This window comes from Zonotrichia albicollis, chromosome 2 (genome assembly GCF_047830755.1).
Source record: "Zonotrichia albicollis isolate bZonAlb1 chromosome 2, bZonAlb1.hap1, whole genome shotgun sequence".
NCBI classification, from domain to species: domain Eukaryota; kingdom Metazoa; phylum Chordata; class Aves; order Passeriformes; family Passerellidae; genus Zonotrichia; species Zonotrichia albicollis.
Genome location: NC_133820.1, coordinates 21,143,751 through 21,159,936, shown reverse-complemented (window position 1 = coordinate 21,159,936; position 16,186 = coordinate 21,143,751).

The following is a 16,186-nucleotide window of genomic DNA, read 5'->3' as shown; positions in this document are numbered from 1 at the left end:
ACTTCAGAACCTTTTCTAGCAATAACTTTAGAAAGCCATGTCCAGAGTGACTAATGAGCTGCCTCATTAGATGAGGGCACTTCACTTCAGAGTCAAGAGCATCAGCATAGAAATGAGGAAGAAGCTGGTGCTGGTTGTGGTGGTGCTGGGCAGGTCTCCCAGAAAAATAAACTCCATTCTGCACTATCAGCCCAGCATCTTTTTAAACACTGTATTGACTCAAGGAAAAACCTGGCAGGGAGGATTTTTCTATTCTTCCTTGTGAGACATTTCAGGTCTTGGTGTCAACATCTACAAAATTCATATTTCATATATGACAAGACTCATATAAAAATGTCATGTAGTAATGCTTATCATAAACCAAAGCCAGCCTACATTTAGAGAAAAATATATACAGAAAATTAGGATTTAGTATTGAATGAATCAAAAAGCTAGCTGAAAGGCACAACTTCAAATTGAACTGGAAGAAACTGGTTTAATTTTTATTCAGCTGAGTTTTTTTACTGATTGCTAAGGTATTGAAAGCCATGAATGTAATCAGTAAGCAAGAATAAAAAAACTAGCAAGTGAATCTGTTTCTGAAGCAAGCAATATAAAACAAACAAAGCAAAAGCCCAGGTAAACAGTTGTTGAAGACATTAAATGTATGGGTCCTATTGCACTGTTGAGTTACTTAATTTATGTTCAAAGAGGAATGCAAGTATAATAAGTATATTTTAGCTTCATTTCTGAATTATTGTTATTTGGTGTGCCTTTTATTTCTAACTACATCATAACAATTTTTGTGTAGATAAATTAGAGTCTGATTAGACATTTCCCTCTCTTGCAGGAAATAGCTTTAGGTGCCAAACATTATGAAACATTTTCCAAGCTAGACAGCTTGGTAGGGGACCAAGAACTTCAGTTCTCAGAAATTCCGGGTTTTACTTGCAGGATATCTCTGCAAGTGATGGGAACTCACATATTAAAGGCAATCCTATTTAAAAAAAAACCTTTCACTGCAAAGCTGAAGTAATTTAGACTAGGAACCATTTTTAAAACTCAAACACTATCTGAATTTATCCAGTGATCCATAAATAATCCCATTGCACTTAGAAAAATCAACAAGAAAGAGAATGGGACGAGGAAGCTTGAATGCATTCTTAGCTGAAATCAATGCTTGAGAAAAACACAAACCGATATTCAAAGGGTCATGAGCTAAGTATACAAAAATTTACAGACTAGTTACAACAATTGTGCCAAAATCAGCAACAGCTAAGAAATTACATAATAAAACAAACACAACTAAAGAAGACACACATTTTAAAGGCCATATCTATCATCACTTTCTCTTCTTTATTTTATGATCTGTCTCTAATGTTCCTCATTACTTGTTCACCAAAAATATATCCTTTCCTTTTTTGGTATTGTTAGCTTTCTGGGGAAGAAATTACAATTCTTTGTACCCATGAAGTCTTTTCCAGATGATGTTACCAACTACAAAATCAACACACAACTTAAGAAAAGGGAAAAAAAAATGACAGTTTTGCTCCAATCATGTCTCACCACTGGTATGTCAACTATTCTTGCAGAAGCGGAGTTCTAGGAGCTTTGTGAAATGAAAGGATTTGTGCAGAAAACATTTATTTACTTTGACATTCCTAAGAAGCAGCCTTTGTTGTCCATTCAATATAAAATTCAGGCAGAGTTTCTCTGGTCATCCTACACAAAATCGGGTTTAGAGCAAGATTTCTTCATACAAGGTGACATCTGAAACTGTGCTATGCTGTGACAATGAGACACTGGGTGAAACCCCTTTGGGGCCCCCAGCATGGGAGATCCCTAATAAAGTTCTTTGTGCCAGGAGTGAGACGTGAGCAGGACTTCTTTCAGTTTTCAAGTTGCTGCTGTTTTTTATCTCATCAAAAGTTCTGCGCACTGTCTACACCAGAATTAGTGCACAAGGAGAAGACAGCAAAAAGATCACAAGATGTACAGTTTCAAGGTCTTTTAAAGCCATTTCATCCAATTAATTCCTAAAATGTAGTTTGTTTCTACTTACCTACCAATACCTATCCATTTGTCTACCACGCACCATCTGCATTGTTACTCTCCCCAACCAATCACCCTGTGCCACCAACACAGCAGGAAATGGAATAGATGAAGAAGAAGAAAGAAGAAGAAAGAAGAAAGAAGAAAGAAGAAAGAAGAAGAAGAAGAAGAAGAAGAAGAAGAAGAAGAAGAAGAAGAAGAAGAGAGAAGAGAGAAGATCAGGCAATGCTGAAAATCCTCCATCTTTTCTCCTATCCACCTCCGTACTTAAAACCCAAACTCTAAATTTTTCACCCTGTGATAAACTGCACTACAACTACACTACTATGTATTTCACACACTTTTAGATTCTAATTCATCCCAAACTCTTGGAAGCTTTCTCCATGGATGAAGGTTAGAAGCAGTGTTCTCCTGGGAATCAGGACTTGCCAGGACAGGCAGGGGAATATTCCCTGTGCCCTGCCCAAGACACCACTACCTAGACAATGAAACTAGTGCTTCCTGTGTAAACCCATTTCCCATCTATCCAGGGGTCCTGCAGGGATGGCAGGGGCAGCAGATATCCCCAAAGCTGTGTCAAGTGCTGCGAGTACAGCTCGTTATCACACAGCAGTACCACACACCCCGACACACATTTCTATTCCCACTGTGATTTTAAATGCCTCCTTACAAATAAGCTTCTCAGAGGATTAATACTCGGATTTTTCTGCTATGTAGAACAAGTTCAAATGAGGCAGCCTCAAAAGTCCCTGAAAGTCTTGTGCTCTGGCATTCGTTTGTCAGGCAGGACAAGGAAACCTTAGTGGCCATTCCTGAGTACCAGTGTGGACATGTTCCTTGTAGTCTGAATAGTGAGGCTAAGAAATCAAAACCTATGGGGATGCTCCAGTGCTCTATACCCTGGTGGGTTTTGTTGAAAATGCCTGTTTGCCTTTCACTGGGACATTGGTGCTGCTGGTGGAAGATTGAATCAGAGAAGGATACTGAATTCTGCAAGGTTCAGAGTGCTCACTCAGAAAAGCTCTGAAGCATTTTTCATATTAATATGTCCGGTGAAATAATCTTTGAAAAGTGAAATACATCTTGTTAAACTAAATTTTGACAACAGGATGATAGCCAACATACAGTGTCACCATCTCCTTTTGAGCTTTCCTTTGGGATGACAAAGTATTTCTAAGTACTCTTTGTTTGCCTCATTTGTTGCATGTACAGTTATTTGGTCAGGTTACCTCACCATGGCCAAACCTATTAAAACAATTATTTTGTACTTCAGTTCATAGATAAATAACATATATATTTATACAGATACTTGAAAACACTTAAGTGAGTTAGGTGCTCAGCTGTAACTGAAGTTTTGTGTGCTCTGTACATAAAACTAGTACCAGGACTCTATGGAGATTCCTGACTTAGAAGTCTTCCAGAATTAAATTTACTGGACGTGCAACTTCTACTCTAAGAATTATATTTTCAAAGCTGTCTATGTAAAGCTGACCAGCACAACAAATGACTTGAGAGATGCTGTAAGTGTGTTAGTGCTGCTGATTTATAGTAAAGAAAGCATGTGTAAAAATCAAAGGCTCATTACCATCAGCTTCTTGCCAGTTTTTCCCAGGTGCCCTGTTCAGTACACAATAAGTTGGGTCAGGCAAACTCTAATTTATTTGAAAGTATCTTTGGCCTTAGCAGTTTGTGAAAAGACAATACCTTGCAGGAGTAACACACTGGCCTTGATTAATGAAGCTGAAGAGATATATTTATATAAATATACAGGCATATATATAATATATATTTATATAAATATATCTGTATGTCAATATTCATGCAAATGTTGATTTAAAAGAAAGTAGCAATGATCTTTCCTAACTTTTACTTTCACAAACCATGTAATCAATCAATAAATCTGCCAGTCTATATCTGCCTCTGTATGGGGAGAGATCAAGAAATTAAAGCCAACTAGGAATACACAATTTAGCAGCTGTGGCACAGCAAACCAGCATGTTCTCTACAAATTAAAAGAAAACAAGAAAAAAGCATTAGCTAAAGCAAGCAATCTCAGCCTTTTTTCTGGGAGTCTTAATTTAGAAAATCAGCTCAGGAAGAATAATTGTTCCCATTCGTTATTTTGCTTGGATGACTTTTACAGAACTGTTTCTGCCGTCAGTTGGCAAATTCAGTGGAAGAAACCAATTACCCTGTTATTAAAGCACATTTGCAGCAAACAATAGATATTCCATATAAGCTGTGCTTATCCAGCCATTTTTCCTACCAACTCCTAAGAGCATTATGCCCTCATCCCAACGAGCCTTTGTGTACCTGGTGTTTGATGGCAGGGTGGGTCTCCAGCAGAACCTGGCTCTGCTGGCCCCACGTGTGCCCACTGGGCTCTTCTCCAGGCCAGGGCACCTCTCTGACTGATTGTGACCTTCTCAGCAGGTTTCCTGCACTGTTCACAGTTTCTCTGCAGCTTGGTTCCAGCCTCTCTCACTTCTTCTGCCAGTGTTATTTTCTGTCAACATTCCTGTTCCAGGCTGTTTTCACAGGTGGCAATATAAGAATGTTTGAAGGTTTCTTCTGGGCCAATATTTTGCTACTTTTCCCTATTAATGAGAGTTTGGTTTTTTTATTTCACTGCAGTGTTTAATAAGTTTGTAAGAAAAGCTGACTTGGGAATTGAGTATAATTGTCAAAGTCAAGTATTTAGAATTAAATTAATCTTGCTTAATTTTTGGCATATGTGAGTCAGCTAAGTTACTCGTGTACAATCCCTCCACCCTTAGTGGAAAAGAAATTAATAATCTTTTAGTCTTGCAGCTTCTTCTTCCACTGGTGGTCAAAGTAGTCAAGATCAAAAGAAATCATGAACATCTAAATAGGGGGGTTTGAAAAACACGGAGGTAAAATCCAAACATATAGTGCATTCACCTCATTCATCTTGTTTTCCTTGCAAAATCATATACATTTAATTAAACTCTCAATGGAGGTCTTGAAATGCAGGTTGCAGCACAATCTTTATTCCTCTAATTTAAAATGAAAAAGTTTGAGCAGATCAATAACCAATGGATTAATGAGTCACTGATGATAATAACAGCAATTTACATCAGCAGCACCTATTATAAAGAGCAATCACAAAGTACTTGGGAAGCAAATTAACAAACTATTTCTGCTTAAGTGGTGCGAGAAGCCAACTTCCTTTGGAAGCCAGATGAAGAAGGATAGAAAATAATGACCATTAAAACAAGTATTGAGCTACAGTTTCCACAAAATTGTGTAGAAGACACAGTACTGTTGTAGTGTGTTGTTAAGTTTCTTGTGTTATTCCCCCAATTTATGTATTGTTCTCCCCTATTATGTGTAAAATGGTTTTGTTCCCCCAGTTTTTCCCGCCACTGCTACCCTGTCAGCTAAGTTGCTATGGTATTCATAGTTGCCAATATGTAATTGCCCCTCCCCTAGTTTCCCTTATAAGTGAAAGTTGTCTCCTCCCTGGGCCCAGTCAATCACCCCCTTCTCCTCCCAGGTTTCGAGAACCTTCTCCTCTCTGGAGGTGGTGGCTGGCTGGGGTCCCAGGACACCTCCCTTACCTTTTGATTATTGGTCTCCATGGAGTGTCAGTTCTGTGAAGTTCATCCCCTCACCTTTCCCGATTGGTTCCGTCTGTACCCACCCCCCCTCCTTTATAATCCTGTTTGATCCCCTATTCAAAAAACTTTTCCCGGTTGGTTTCCCCGCGTTTGGATCCCGCAATACCTTCAATAAACTGATGTTTAACCCCCGGTGAAGTGGTCAGCTCCGTTCCTCGCCAATACCAGCGGTGTAAGCCAGTCTGCAGCCAGCGCAGCCCGAGGCCATCAGACGCCAAGGGGTGCTGGCCAGGAATTGCAGAGGGGCGTCGGCCTTTCACCCTCAACTAGCCAGACTCCAAACTTCGGGCCACACACCCCCCCTCCTGCACAGTACCTTGTTCACTTTCACAAGAATGTGAAAAATAGCACAAAATCAGCTGTCTCAGCATGGCTGTTCACTGTTCACATGGCTGCTCACTTCAGGCTGGGCACTGAAGTTTGCCATGTGCCCCAAATTCCACCAAATAAGAGGTGTGCTTGCACACAGTGTGTGTTCCTAATTTGAAAGGCCCTCACATGGAAGATGTGACCAGTCTGTGAACCAGCCTCCATGTCCCATGTCATGCCAAGCCTCACTTGAAAAATGAGCCTTGAAGTCTTCAGGGATGCTTGGTACTGCAAGTGAATAGGTGCACAACCATTCAATAATGGTCTAAAATACCAAGAGTTATTTTTATTTTCTACCAGAAGCAGCAAAGAAAAAAGACAAAATAAGTAAACACTGGCATTAATTTGAATTTTCTTTCTTTATCATCCGATCATTTTTGCATCACCTTATCAGATCAGGAGTTTTTCTCTCTATCTGTGAAACCGAAAGTCTCCCTGCTCTACTCTGTACCTCATTTATGGTATGCAGACCATTTATTTCCTACGCACTACATCCAGAATTGAGCTACATTCCTTTGTTATGAAAGCACAGCACTGATATTCTCCACATTTGTATTTCTTTTATTTCTGTGAAGGCAAGTGTCACTGTGATATTTTCTGAAAAATCCCTTCACCAGGATTTTTCTCCTGAGAAGCTGAGAAGCCTCAGAAAAGAAATGTAAACAATGATTACCTGATTGCTTGGAATGTAGTTTGGAGGTTGCTTACCAACAGGTGCATCTTTGATTGGTTCCATGTGAATTGTTTTTATTTAATGACCAATCCCAGTCCAGCTGTGTCAGACTCCCTGGTCAGTCATAGGTTTTGATTATAATTCTTGTCTAGCCTTCTGATGTATCCTTTCTCCTTCTTTAGTATAGTAATATAATATAATATAATATAATATAATATAATATAATATAATATAATATAATATAATATAATATAATATAATAATGAGCCTTTTGAGAGCTTGGAGTCAATTATTCTCACCTCGTCCTGGGACCCACAACAACACTGCAACAGGCAAGCTCCCTAGTTTTTCAGATCCAATGTATGTACTGACCTCCTCATTCTCTTTTTTTGGTAAATGACACATTGACACCCCCCTCAGCTGTGCTATCCCTAGGTGTGCTATCTCAGCACTGCTAACCCTTTGTGCCATGTGAACAATGAAGATTTACACCTTTCACTAGCTTGGAAGTGGCAGCCCATGACCCCAGCTGCAGGCAGCTGACTATTGGAACCCTGATAAACTCTGTAACACAGCAATTCTGTGAATGCAGGTGGTATTCCCAAGATTCATTTAAATATCTTTCACACATAAATAAGCATTAGTCATTGCTGCTCATTATAATTGTGAACGTATTCAAGATGCTAAGTTTGGTAACAAGTGATGATCAAAAAGGTAATCATCCACCTTGAATGGAAAACATGGGTACTAAATTCATGTAGGTCTCATGTCCTCTGACAGTCATTGAATTTATATAGCAGCAATCTTTAAGCTAAAATTTGTTTTTAAGTGGCTGAAGGATAAAGAAATGGCCCCCTTACATTTTATTTTCCTATTTCCACTGGAAACATGAAATGTTCTTGTTCATAGTTTCACAGGGAATAAGAAATGCAAGTTCACTTTCATCAAGCAAAGATGCAAGAAAAGAGACAAACACAGTACAAAAACAACGAAGAAAATGTTGTGATATGTGTAAATATTTATAGGTATTTCTAGTTTAGGGAAAAATAAAAGCAAACAAACAAAATATTTGCACGCAAACCTTCCAAGCCATAGTTTTTTCCAGAAACAGCATGTCTGGCAAACTGTGACCTGCAGTGACCATAAGTTTGCATACAGGTGTGGATGAACTGCAAGCTAACAAACTGTGCTCACTGAAGTTAACAGAAATTTTACCACTGAAACAAACTGAGTTTCACAAATCCCTGTAATGTAATGTAGTTACATGGAAATGTAAGATACTGAGAACTCTTGCATAATTTTGTCTGTAATTCCACAGATCTTCAAGAGAACTGTCTCAGAAAAGATAATCTTTTAAATATAATCCCTCTGGAATTTCACAGGAGTGATTCTTACCTTCAGAATGTATTCACTTACCACCACCAAAGACTTAAATACAAAACAATAATGACAAGATGCCCATAAAAAAATAGCTTAGGGCCTATAACAACATATAAGAAACAACTCTTAATTTCCCCTGTGGTTTTCTGCAATCTTTGACACTACATTTACATTCTGCATAACTCTCCAATGTGTGCTGGAATCCCAGCACAGCGATATAAAAGTAAAACAGTTCCAAGGGGTTATATTAGGATACTAAGTATCTCAAAGACAAGACATGAGCTATTGACAAGTTTCATGAATAATTTTAGAGCATTTTTATTACTTTGTAGTAAAAATATCTGTACAAGATGCAACATCATTATTCTCTTCCCTCTACTTGCAAATGATTTTTTGATATGTCTAAAAAAATTCCCTCTTCACTTAAAGGTCTAAAATTCACACTTCTAGTTTGAATCTGAAATGTAATTAAAATGCACATTTCTCTGTTAGAGCTGGATGAAAATAAGAAATTTCTTTTTACTCCCTTTCATAACTTATCACTGCTTTAATTTTTAAAAGGCTTTTTTTTTTAAGCAAAAATATTTTAGTTAATAATTTAGTACTCACTTCAATTAGAATAGTTATTAAAACCTTCAATGACGTTACAATTAAAAGTTTGAAAATAGTTCTATAATTTCCAGCTTGATACAATTTTCTGCTCTGAAAAGAAAGCTAATGCAAAATCACTTTTATAATCTTGGTACTGTTTCAATATAAGTCTTTAGAACTACCAAGGAGGACTCTTACCCCACAGTGTGTTTCAATATATCTGAAGATGCTCTGCATACAATGGGTCAGTTTTTCAGTGGCTGCAAACTGGTGCAACCCTATTGCCTGAAGGAAAGGCACTTGCTCAGGATCTTGTTCATGCCACTCAGCAGAGAAGGGACGGCTTGTCAATACAAGAAAACCTTTTTTTAATTTGTATGTTCCATCTTAATATAATTTTCCATGAGGTCAATCATGTCCAATCACCTCAAAGTTTTAAGCCCAGCATCACTGCCTTAGGTAAATCTGAGAACAGGACAGGACCAGATGCAGAGGGGAAGCAGGATTTCCCATGCTCAGCATCCAGGTATGCACATTTTTTTCAGGGTAAATGCTGAGAAGTGATGTGATGTTGTTAAGAGGCAAGAGCAGCACTGAACAGACACTTTACAAAAATCTTCTGGATTAGACAAGCAGCCAGGCAGGAGAGAGGCTGGCTTTGAGAGCAGCACAGCAGCTCTGACAGCTTTCAAAAAGCTAAGCCCACCACCAGATACAGATTGAGCTGTGCTGAATATGTCTGAAGTACTCTTACCAAGGCAAGACAAGAATATTTAATTTATATTGCAGTGTTTAAACAGCTGCATGTACTAATCTAACTTTACTAATGCCACTAATAATAGTAGCTACAATAACATACAAACCCCACTCAGTCCCTAAGGTTCATTAAAAGGCTGCTTAGTGCTGCCTTTTAGCCCTTTATACCAGTATATTGTTTTACTTTTAATTTAAATCTGCAAGATTTTGCTTGGCCATTTTAGACTGAAATTTCCCATGTCATTCTGTCTCACACATTATTTCCCTTTTTTGGGAGGTCTCAGCTGGCATTAACTTAGTTATTCCTAAAAATGAGGCTGGGAAAAATTTTATTCTGAACTTTGGAAGGACTGGGTGTCTCCCCTGTGCTGAAGTTGGATCACAAAGAGGGCAGGGAAGGACTGGTTCTGTACTATGAATGAGAGATCTCCAAAGGTGCCAGGTTATCATGTGCCTTATACTTTAAGGAGACTTGAAGGCTAAAATTGTTGACCATTTTCCTAGACAAAGGTTCTCCAGGCTTAAGCTTTGAGGTATTGAATTGGGACTTTCTCTGCAATTTTGGGTCCAGGCTGCTGCCTGTGGGCAGCAGAACTGAGCAGAGGATGACTGCCCTCCTCCATTCCTTCAAAACAGTAAAAACTGCAGGACCTGTGATCACTCCCCGGGTCTCAATGCATTCCTCATTTATGGTCTGACATGAAACAGATGCAAAAATGGGTAGCAGAGCCTATTTCCTGCCATTCACAGGAGGGAAATCTTTGGGATCTTTGGCATACTCTGGATTCAAACCCTGTTCTGTACTAACAGTAGAGCTGAGCATGATGAGGGATCACTGGCAGCCCCAGTGCCAGACACAGCTCCAGTGTCAGAGGAGGGAAAAGAAGGAGTTGCAAAGGGGAGAGAGAGCAGCTGGAATTGATGGGGAGCAAAGACAATAAAATGGATGAGGAAGGTGTGAGTGAGGAGCAGAGACTAATACTTGACCTTGTCAGGTTGAAAATTGAACAGAGTGGAGAAGTTTGTATCTGTGGTGAATACAAGGAGTTAAGTCCAAGTAGAAAGGAAACAGGAGAGTTCATCACTCCACAGATTTTAAATCTTAAAAGATCATTAACTGATACAGTCCGATCTTAACATTAAATGGACAATCAGGGAATTATTCAGTCAAGGAAGACTGGAGAAGGCATCAGAGCAGATTGGTTGACACCACTTCCATCTCCATCGTCTGGGAAGTAAGGTCAATAGACTGAGAGTGGAAGAGGAGGATGGGAATGGTTGTGTAAGGAGAAGAAGCTTCAGAAAAAGAGAGGGTGGCAGAACAGAAGGAAGGTGAGTGTTAAGGTGGAGGGCACAAGGCAGAGGATATTGTGTCTGGAGTGACCAGAGCAGATGGCACAAGACTTTGCAGTCTGGAGCACTGGACAGTGCAGCTGTCCCACCACGCCTTTCCCTGCCTGGAGATGCCTGCAGGAACTATCAGAGAATGGCTGTAGGTCTTTGCCTGCGCACAGGCAGGGGAGGAAACCCTTCTGCTGCCCCTCTGTGCCCACCTGGGGTGCTGGTGCCAAAGCACTGAGTGTTCCTGGTCATCAGGGGGGTCTCCATAGGTACTGAGTGAGAGCTTCCCCCTGAGATTTCTTTGTAAAGCACATTTAGACTGTGGAAATGCAGGCACCCAAGAGTTAAGGAAAACCCCATTTGAGGTGTACTCTTCCATACTTGTTAAAACAGCATTCCTATTCTGCAGCCATGAAGGGGACAAATAAATGTTGTGGGATTTCTCCTTTATTCCTTGTAACATTGTATTGAAAGAAATGAGCAGGAAATTTCAGGAGAAGCAAGGACATTCTCAAGGCAGTCAAATGTTGAGTGGAAGAGCTGGCTTTTAGCCCTGCCTGATCCCCACAGCTCTTCTCTGCTGCTAATCAAGTCACTAAACCAACCAGACTTGTCATTATGCTTGATTTTATATGGGTGTAATGCGCAGAAATGCTTAACCTTTCCAGATGCAATTGAAGCCTCTGGGTGCTGAGCTTTGAGCGAAAGCTGAAATACAACATGAAATACTCTGCAATATCAATTTCTACAGAGAGACTCATCTAAAAGAAGTGTATAAATTCTTAGTCCAATGCCTCTATGTAATAGAAAAATTCAAATAATCTCATGCATATTTTGTGCAAATATAGGGATTGGTTTTTCCTGCAGTTAGATGATGTGGTGATAAACCCTACAGAATTTCACTTTCAGTGCAGTTTGACTGATTTGAAGTAATGGGATATAGAGATATATGGAGAAATGAAGGTATTAAAAAGAAAAAAAGAAAAAAAGGATTGCTTAGTTATTCCTTGCCCTGTGTGGTTCAGGGAACAAGTAGGAAAAAGAGTATGCAATTAAAACTTGATCAGCATCCAGTCATGAAAAAGAGTTAAGCTTGCACTGTTAACCTCAATTGTAACACTTCTTAGTTTCTTACCTTACAAACTCAGTAACATTTTCAGGTGTTGTTAGTTTGTGTTGATTACAATATGTGCAACACTTATGTGTACCTTGTGCAATTTGCCACATCTGGTCTGCCATTGTTGGGTTTTCTCCTTGAAAATACAACTTCTATTTAAAAAAATCTGTTATTTTGCTTTCTTAGTTTCTCTTTACCCTTCCTTAGATGGAAAAACAGACCATGCTTAGCTTAATTCAGCATGGCCCCTAAATTCCAGGGCACATATCTGAACATCAGATAAAAGAACAGTAACTTGGCACTTTTCCACTGCATCTTGAAAAAAAGCCCAAAACAAAATGCTGAAAGCTTAGATATTTGCAAACCTTTCTGTCCAGCTTTGAAATGAGATTTCCACTTCTTTGGTCTGAAGACAGGAATATAAAGCAGCTAAAGTCCCTGAAACAATAGTTAACCATGTGGTTTCCATGAAACACAATGGAAAATGTGAATTTCAGATAGTATATTAAGAGCAGTAGTATTCTTCCCCTGATCAGGATCTGCTGGACCAGGCTGCTCAGAGCCCCATCCAGCCTGGCCTTGAGCACTGCCAGGGCTGGGGCATCATCTGGAGTAGGTAAGAATGATTTGCAGAAATTTAAACTGTTGCAGGATGAGTTTCAAGCTACAGCACTGCAAAAGTGTTTTAGACTTCAGCATGAATGTTCCTCATGCCTTTGCAGAAAACAGCTGCTTCAGGCTTTTTAAGTTTGACCTGACCCAGCATTATGTCCCTCATGGGAAGCCCCTCAGACAGTGGCACTCTGCATAAGCACAAAATTTTATTTGCATACACCTCTTTTCAGGAGTGCAGGCTTAATTTAAGGACCACAAAGATGAAAATGAAGCACCATTTTCTGAATCTTAACATTTAACTATACATAAAGGAGACACTTGGGTGCAGAGCAATAGGTACATAACACCATAAATAAAACTTCCACATAATTTTTGCCACAAGTCACAAGCATGAGTTGAGGTTAGATCCTCTTGCTGGATTTTAGAGAAAGGCTGGAGAGTGTTTTGGTAACTGATGAAATCTCTTAAGGAAACGAGAATTTGGTATCTGCAATAAAATCTCTCATTTCACAGCTTCCGTCCAGGGGATCAGGAAGGAATATCCCATATCTTTAGAACATCTTGTACGTTTGGTTTCCTCCATTATAGATTTTTTTCAACTTTTTTAGCTCTGCCAAATGCAGGAGCTTGGAAGTGGAGCCCAGTGTCTGTGGGAGCTGCAGACGTAACTGCAGAGCCTTGCCTGGATGTTTTCTTCATGTCCTGCAGCACACAGGGGAAGCAGAGAGCTGCTGGTGCAGCCAGGCTTGCTGTGCCTTTCCCGTGGCTGCTCCATGACACAGCTGCCCATTTGGGCAGCTTGACCAGCACACAAATTTTAACAGGTTGTGAACTAAGCCCAGGGGCAATAGGCTTGCTCTATCATGACAATGCTTTCTAGATTTTTATTTTCTAATGTATAGCTTTATAAATATTAGATTACTGAATGCTTGCTTTCCCAAGCTCCCTACAGATGCTTTTATTTTCTTTATTTTTTGTTGCTAACTGAGACTGTCTTGTAAACATATGAAACTGCTCTAATTATGGAATTCGTTCCAATTTAATGTCTGGTTTATCATGGACCTATTTATGGATAGGCCAAAAGCTGTTCTGGCAAATTAGCAGGAAATGGGAAAAAAAAAATATCAGTATGAGCTTCATAACTGTTGGCACTAACTGTGCCTTACTTATGCTCTACTTTAATGATGTTGTTTTATTTTTCTCAGCAAAAAAGCTGGTATAAGAAGCTTCTAAATTCGGAGAACTATTAAGTTCATGATGAAAATAACATTAAGCTAATGTTCCCTGCTTATTTCAGCGATAGAGTATTGGTGTTATTGCATCATTAAAATGTTTTACTAAGTTTATCAAAGAAATAATGGTAAAACATCTTTAGTGCCTGTGGAATCTTCTTCGCCATCTTATAAAAAACCCAAATTACAGCATCATCCCAGCCTGGAAAGCCCACAGCTCCCTTCTACATTGTACATGCATTTTAAAGCAGTAATTCAAGCTACCTGTGTCTTTAAATAATGGGTGAATAATTTTTCTTCCATGAGACATTTAGAATTCAGTTCTTATCTCTCATTTACTACTGTGTTGGGTACAAGCAATTAAGAATGGCAAACCTACCAGGGGCTAGATAATTTAGCATTGTCTTGCCAGCTGTGGCCAGAACTTGGTCACACACTTTCTGCTGGCTCCCATCAAGATGAAAAATCTTATCCATTTTCTGTTGCATTAATATTAATGCTCACTCTTGTTTAGAAGTGGCTGTGTTTTGCTGAATTTTCTGTTGTGTCCACAATGTAGACTAATTGTGCTCAGCTGCTCTCTCCCTGGTTGCTGCCAGCCTGCATGCAGGGGTTTGCATTCCATGCAGGGCAGACAGGAGAGATGTGGGGGGACCTGTGCCATGCTGCCAGGCTGCAGTCGTGGCAGGAACCCAGGTCTGGAACCTGCAGAGCTCTCCCAGGATCTGCCCTCTGCATAAGGCCTGCACGGACATTCTGAACAGATCTGAAAGTGAAAAAATAGAAAAAATAAAAAAAAATCACAAGCTCAAGACTTGAAACTTCAAAATAGTAAATAAATAAATTGACCAGTCTTCAAAGCACATGTGGTTAGCTCTCTGCTTGAGGTATTTTGTCCTATACATTCAGAGGTTGGAAACTGCCTTTATGCAGTATTTAAATGGCTTCCTTTGCTTTTCAAGTGGAAGCTGGCTGCAATGTACAATGTCTTTAAGGAAGGAAGAGTCATTCCCTGATGGCTGGCCAAGAAAAAGTGAAGACAGCAGCTGCAGAGGCAGCTGGAGTTGCCACCCTCACAGATGGAGTGAAAGTACTGGGCTCTGGCTGAAACAGGAGGGAATGAATGAAGCCAGAAGGAAGGTAAAAATAGGGAAATAGCAAACCAGATAATGTGTCTTAATAAGATCTGAAGGTTTTCTGCATATTCCTGTGTAACACAGCCTGGAAGAACTCCAGGCTGTTGAAAAAGGCTGTATGAACCATTGTTGGATAATACTCTTTTCCTGACCCAGAGATGGGGCAACTGAGAGGTGTTTTAAAAGCTTTTATTCCATTTTCAGTCTCATGAGAAGGGTGAGACAATACAGATGTTATAATTTACACCATCACAATCAGAAGCCAACTATCTCCTAATCATAATACTCAATAAGCATTTCTTGTCCTATCAGCTTTTTGGCACACTATGTTGTAAATGCCTTAAAGCCAATCATCTAAAACTACCCCTCGTGGGTCCTACTACAATACATCTTTCATAGTTTTATTTCTCTAAAGTATCTAATCTTATTTGCAAGGCCATCCTTTGAAACTTTTTTCTAGCTCCATTTCTCTCTCAACAATGTCTGTCCTATTCCATGGCATTTCTAATTCAGCATTTCTTATCTCAAAGTTTGCATACAGATATGGGCCTTCTGTCAGGCCCTGAGAACTCTCTACAAATCCATTTCCTACACACCACGCACTCTGTAGAAAGTGTAGTTTCTCTGGAACAGAGACAGAAAAATCTTTAATTACCCAACTGGGAGAGGTTGTGGATGCCTTATCCTGGGAAGTGGTAAGCCTTGCTAGGCACTAGGCTGAGTTCTAACAGCACAAACTCTGTTGGATTGGATTAGAGAGAGATCAGCGGCTGTTCTCTGACAGTGGCCAGCAGCAAAACAGGAAAATATAGAATTATCTGGTCCCAAGCACAGTCTTCTAGCTTTCAGTAACTTACCCCCTGGTCCTACATAAATTGTTCATTTTCCTTGATATCCAAGATCTGAAAAGATCTAAGCACTACAACAGAATGGAAATTGGAACATCTTAACTTTTCTTATTTTTGTTCTAGTGAAAACCGAAACAGAATGTAATTTAAGAAATTGGTTTTAAGCAGAAATTTGAACTAATAATTTGGGGTAGCTCATTAAGTAGAAGTGGCTATTTGTATAAACTGAGATCTTTTCAACAGAAGGAAATAACTCATTGAATAAACATCAAAATAAGGACAGTCTTTTCCATTTTAGACTTTCTTGATACTTTCTTAAAAATGCTGTGAGAAAGCAAATTTCATGCCAAAGAATTTAGGCCTAGTGGTAGTAGGTACACATGGTTATGTGCTTATAAGAAAGCTGCTGAGGGAAAAGGAAAAAAGATAAATATTAATATGCAAGCACACACCAAG